A 6,000-nucleotide genomic window follows, 5' to 3' on the forward strand; every position below is an offset into this window, starting at 1 on the left:
AGCCCGTGCTCTTTCCCCTGAGCCACGCTGCTTCTCTTATCTTCCCCAGTGCTAAGCACAGCGCTTTGGAGCTAAAAAGATACCATAATAAGAATAATAGAAATTATTATTACTTTTACTGGCAGCAGAGGCACCGATTGCCTTCAACCCTCGCTCACCCACCCCAGTGCCCGAACAGATTCAGCCCACCAGGCCTCTCGCCCCCACAGATGATTTGCCCCCCTGGCTGACAATGTCAGCTGGAACCTGCCTCAACCAGCCTCCCCTCAACATTGCCACTTTCAGCTGGCCTCCGCCCTGTGTACCCACTGCACTCCCGCCACTTTCCACACCCCTAACTCCTGCTCATCTGCTACTCACTCCACATGAGAAGCAGCATGCCCTAGTGCATAGATCACAGGCCTGGGAGTCAGATCACCTGGGTTCTAATTCCAGCTTCGCCACTTGCCTGCTGTGTGACCTTGAGCAAGGCACTTGACTTTTCTGTGCCTCAGTTTCCTCATCTGTAAAATGGGAATTAAATCCTTCTCCTTCCCACCTAGACTCTGAGCCCTATGTGGGACAGGGACTGAGTCCAACCCGATAACCTTGTATCCCAGGTCCTTTTCACCCTCAGGCCCATGGTCTTTCTACTAGGTCATGCTGCTTCTCTTAATGAAAACAGCAGGGGATTGGGAGTCAGAAGACCTCGGTTCTAAACCTGCCCCTGCAACTCACCTCCTGTGCCTCCTTAGACAAGTTACTTACCTTCTTTGTATCTCACTTTCCTCATCTGTAAAATGGGGATAAGATCTAATTGTGAGCCCTCTGTGGGACAGGGAGTGTGTTTGATCTGATAAACTTGAATCAATCCAAGCACTTTGCATACATTAAGCCCTTAGTAAATGTCATTGTTATTATAAAATTACAGGGAAAATGACACCCATTTGTGCACCTGACCTATTTCATTCAGCCTCACATTGCATTTGGTAAGAATCCTAGAGGAACCCTAACCTCCCCACCACCCTCCTGCCTCCCAACCAAGAAGCTGTGTGTGCTGCAGAATTTCAGTGCTGCAGTGGGGGTTTTATGGAATTGCTTAAAGTAACTCTGGGCCTTTGCCTCCTTTCCCAGGACAATCTCAATTCTGTTATTCTGTATTTTCGGCAGAATAACTCGGATTCTGGGGAACAATAGCATTAAAGAGCTCAGATTGACAAACCAACCCAGCCCAAATTAAAATAGCCACCACACAATTGTGCTCCGCCTCTCCTTCCTCCTTCCTCCCCCGTGTACCCACCCCATTTCCCACCCCCCACACACCTCCCTGGTAATTCTCTCTGAATCATTTCTTTTCCTGCCCTGGGTATTTTGGCCTCTGGATTGATTGGTCTTGAATAACTAGTTCAGTTCAAGTTCACCAGTTCCTTCAGAGTTCCCTGGGGATTGGTGGGATTTTCCCAAATGTGGTCATGGAAGTCTCTGGACATGACCACGTGGGGGGCTGTGCCACGCCCTGACCCTACACAATAGGGAATGTCAGGAAAGAGTTTATCATTGTTCTGCTGTGTGCGTGGGGGAAGCATGGGGTGGGGAGAGGTGTGGGGATGGCTGAGGGGAGGGACAGTGTCAGGATGGGAGGAGGGAAGGGACGGTAGTGGGGGAAGGGAGGGTAGAAAAAAACGGGGAGAGGGAGGGGAAGGGAAGGGAGAATAATAATAATAATAATTACGGCATTTGTTAAGCACTTACTATGTGCCAGGCATTCTACTCTGCTGGGGTGGATACAAGGAAATCGGGTTGGACACAGTCTCTGTCCCACGTGGGGCTCAAAGTCTCAATTCCCATTTTACAGATGAGGCAACAGAAGCCCAGAGAAGTGAAATGAGTTACCCAAAGTCACACAGCAGACAAGTGGCAGAGTTGGATTAGAACCCATGACCTTCTGACTTCCACACCCCTGCTCTATCCACTTTGCCATGCTGGGAGGGAGGGAGTTGAGGGGAGGGAAGGAGGAAGGGAGGGGAATGAGTGCATCCTTCTTTTCTCCTTCTGTGCCGGGGTCAGACTCATTGGGAGGTGAGGGTGGATTCCTTTGCAATCTCCAACCAATCTCTTGGGCTCCAAGACTACTGCGTTTCTGCTTGGTCCCCTCCCTCCACCGGCACTGTTTCCCTGACACCCCTCAACCCCTAAGGGCCTGCCAGTCACAGGGGGTTGTCCTGCAGCCTGCATTTCCTCTACAAGATTTTAATCCTTCGGCAGTTCTTATTGTGGGCAGAGCACGGTCTGGATGCTTGGAATAATAACGATAATAATAATAATAACAGTAATAGTAATGGCATTTGTTAAGTGCATACTACATGTCAAGCATTGTTCTAGGTGCTATGGGTATATATAAATTAATCAGGTTGGACACAGTCCCTGTCCCACAAGGAGCTTACAATCTAAGTAGGAAAGGGAACAGGTACTGAATCCCCATTTTGCAGTTGAGGAAATTGAGGCATAGAGAAGTGACTTGGCCAGGGTCACAGAGCAGACAAGTGGCAGAGAAAGAATTAGAACCCAGGTCCCCTGGCTCCTAGGCCATGTTTTTCCCACTAGGCCACACTCATTATTATTATTATTAGTAGTAGTAATAGTAATGATAATAATATATGGTGAAGAATACATTCTGCTTGAATGCAAGCTCCTTAAAGGCAAGGATCATGTCCACTAACTCTATTGTCCTTTGCCAAACTCTTAGTGCGGAGGTTTGCCCAGAATGAGCACTCTATAAATGCCACTGATTGATTGATGATTGATTACAATAGATTTGCCCAGGAAGAGCTCCGAGGGGCTCCCTGGATACAAGGCAAGGCCTGATACGGCCCAAAGCTCAGGCTGTAGAACCCCGGGTGGGGAGCCCCCAGTTCTCTCCTTCTCTTTGAGGTATGTTTCCCAGCTGGAACCCCCTCAACTGGCCTGGCATCCCCTGCCACCCCTCCCCGAACCAGTTCTGGATGAGTTGGGGTTCATTATTCAACCCTGGAAAAACAACTGCTCTCTGAGGGGCTCTCTGACCCTCCCCCAGAATGAACCCTGGCTCAGGATATGCAGGCTGAGAACTTTTTCTACAGGAAAAGAGACCAACAGAATCCTGCTAAAGGTAAAGTAGGGCCAAGTGGCAGATTAAAATCAGCAGCAGCCAGTGTTTGCCAAGCTTTCAACTGATAAGTCACAAGTACTTAAACTAAAACCCAAACCACATTCTTTCCCTCCCTTAGCTTGCTGCTGTAGTCAGCCTCAGTCCGACCCATTAATGGGATTGATTGAGCACCTACTACGTATAGCTTAGAACAGTGATCTGCACAAGGTAACGCTCAACAACTACGATGAATGGACTACAGAGCACGTGTACTAAGCACTTGGGAGTGTAGGAGAGAATCAGTAGACATGAGAAATGGCAGCTGAAGATAAGGCAGGGAGATCAGAAATCAGGTGGGGAAGGCCTCACGAAGGGGATGTGATTTCAGAAAGACTTCGAAGGGCTTCGAGAAGCAGCATGGGTTAGTGGGAATAGCTCGGGCCTGGGAGTCAGATCACAGCAACTTGTCTACTGTGTGACCTTGGGCAAGTCACTTAACTTCTCTGCAACTCAATATCATCTCATTGGCAAATGGGGATGAAGACAGTGAGACCATATGGGACATGGACTGTGTCTAACCTGATTAGCTTGTATTTACCCCAGTACTTAGTACAGTGCTTGGCACATGGTAATTACTTAACAAATACCATTAAAAAAAGAAAAGGGAGAGAGCAGTGGTTTGCCCAGTGTGAGGGGGGAGGGAGTTGTAGGCTGAAGGGAATGTGCGATTATCTTCTATCTACCCCTGTACAATGCTTGGCACATAGTAAGCATTTAACAAATATCGTTATTATTATTATTACAGTTCTCTCCTGATTTTATTTCCTCTCTGGTTAATCCTTTTCAATCTCTTGCTGATTCTTCCCACTCCTTAACAGTGGCTGTCCCCTCAACTTTCTCATCTGGGTCCCCTTCCCAATTTACACTCACTTCTTTGGGTGAGATAATAATAATAACTATGGTATTTGTTAAGCACTTACTATATGCCAAGCACTGTTCTAAGCGCTGGGATAGATACAAGGTAATCAGGTTGCCCCACGTGGGGCTCACAGTCTAAATCCCCATTTTCCAGATGAGGTAACTGAGGCCCCAAAAGTTAAGTGGCTTGCCCAAGGTCACACAGCAGACTAGTGGCAGAGCTGGGATTAGAACCCATGTCCTCACTAGAAGGGAGAACAGGTATTGAATCCTCATTTTGCAGATGAAGGAAACAAGGCAAAGAAAAGTTAGGTGACTTGCCCAAAGACACACAGCTTCGCCAGGTCCTCTGACTCCCAGGCTCCAGCTCTTTCCACAAGGACATGCTGCTTCCCATAACAGAAAAAACAAAGTTAAATAGTGCTTCCAGTTGAAGGGAGTGGTCCACCATGTCGAAGTCACCTAAGAGTCTGAGGAGGACTAGAACGGAATGGGATCATTCCAGTTGATTTGGCACAAAGATCATCAGTGACCTTAGAGGGAAAGGTCTCAGTGGAATGAAGAAGGTAAAAACCCAATTGTGGAGCATAAAGATGACCTTTGGAAGTACAGATTGCAACTGGGGAGGGTCTGAGTGTTTTCAGGTGAGAACCAACGGGGTGGGGGGGTGGGGGAGTGGGGGGCAGAGGCACAGATGGAAGGGATAGATTTAGAAAGCAGGTGGCAGAGCTCTGGAGAGATGGCGAGAAGCTTGGGTAGATGTTAGGGTGGGAGGGAGCTGGGGAAATGGGTAGATTTGGAGAAACTCAGGTCTGATGACCAATTTTGTCAATAGAATAATTGGCAGGATCAAGAGGGGCCAGGAGGTTGGAGCAGAGGGGACTTCAGAAGATAATTCAAAGGCTGGAATAGCGGGTGGGGGTGATGGGAATGGGAGCTGATGATGGGGGAGAAGTAGTGCTACCGAGCAGAAGAGAGAACACTGTTAGCAGGTGAGAGGATAAAGGGGAAGTGAGCCAAGTTGGCCTAGATTTGAGACTAAAGCAGCCCAGGAGTGGAGGAAACGAACTGTAGAGGTGGTTCGGCAGGTATCTGCAGGTGGCAACTTTTCAGTTTGAGTGTCAGTTTGGAGAGTTTAAAGTCGGGATGGGAGATGAGGTTGGGAGGGGACAGGCTTCCTTCTTTCCTTCCTTCCTTTAATCATTCAATGGTATTTATTGAGCACTTACTAGTGAAGGACACCATAAAACCACTATTTTTCATCCCCGACTGGAAACTCTACACTCTGGCCAGAGATTTGGGGGGAGTGAGGCTAGGAACAAGGCCCAAAGAGCTGTGAACCTAATGGCGGGACCACCCATGGGGCTCTCTCAAGCCTCCTTCTGGCCCCAGACCACAGTTAGAACAGTCTCCTCGAGGGTTGGGCCTGCTTCTCTTCCCGGATCCAGTTGGGGGTTGGTGTTGGGAATGAGGCAGTGACATAATAATAATGGTAACTGGGGTGCTCGCCAGGTACTTTCTACATGCCAGGCACTGTACTGAGCACTGGGGACGATGCAAGCAAATCAGGTTTAACAGTTTCTGTCCCACATGGGGCTCACAGTCTTAATTTTTACCTTAGATGAGGTAACTGAAGGATGGAGAAGTGAAGTGACTTGCCCAGGGTCACACAGCAGACAAGTAGCAGAGTCAGGATTAGAATCCAGGTCCTTCTGACTCCCAGGCCCATCCACTAAGCCATGCTGCTTCTCTGGGGTTCCGTTTGGGGGCATTTTAACAAGTTGGATTTCATTTTGATTCTCTCCACTATGTAGCTAGACTGTAAGCTAGTATGAGCGGAGAACCTATCCACTAATCCTGTTCTGTACTCTCCCAAGTGCTTAGTACAGTGCTCTGCACATAGTGAGTTCTCAATAAATACCATTGATTGATTGGCCAGAATGAGGGCATGTGAGCATAACAACCAAGGGGCTCCA

This window comes from Ornithorhynchus anatinus, chromosome 18, assembly GCF_004115215.2.
Source record: "Ornithorhynchus anatinus isolate Pmale09 chromosome 18, mOrnAna1.pri.v4, whole genome shotgun sequence".
Classification (NCBI taxonomy): domain Eukaryota; kingdom Metazoa; phylum Chordata; class Mammalia; order Monotremata; family Ornithorhynchidae; genus Ornithorhynchus; species Ornithorhynchus anatinus.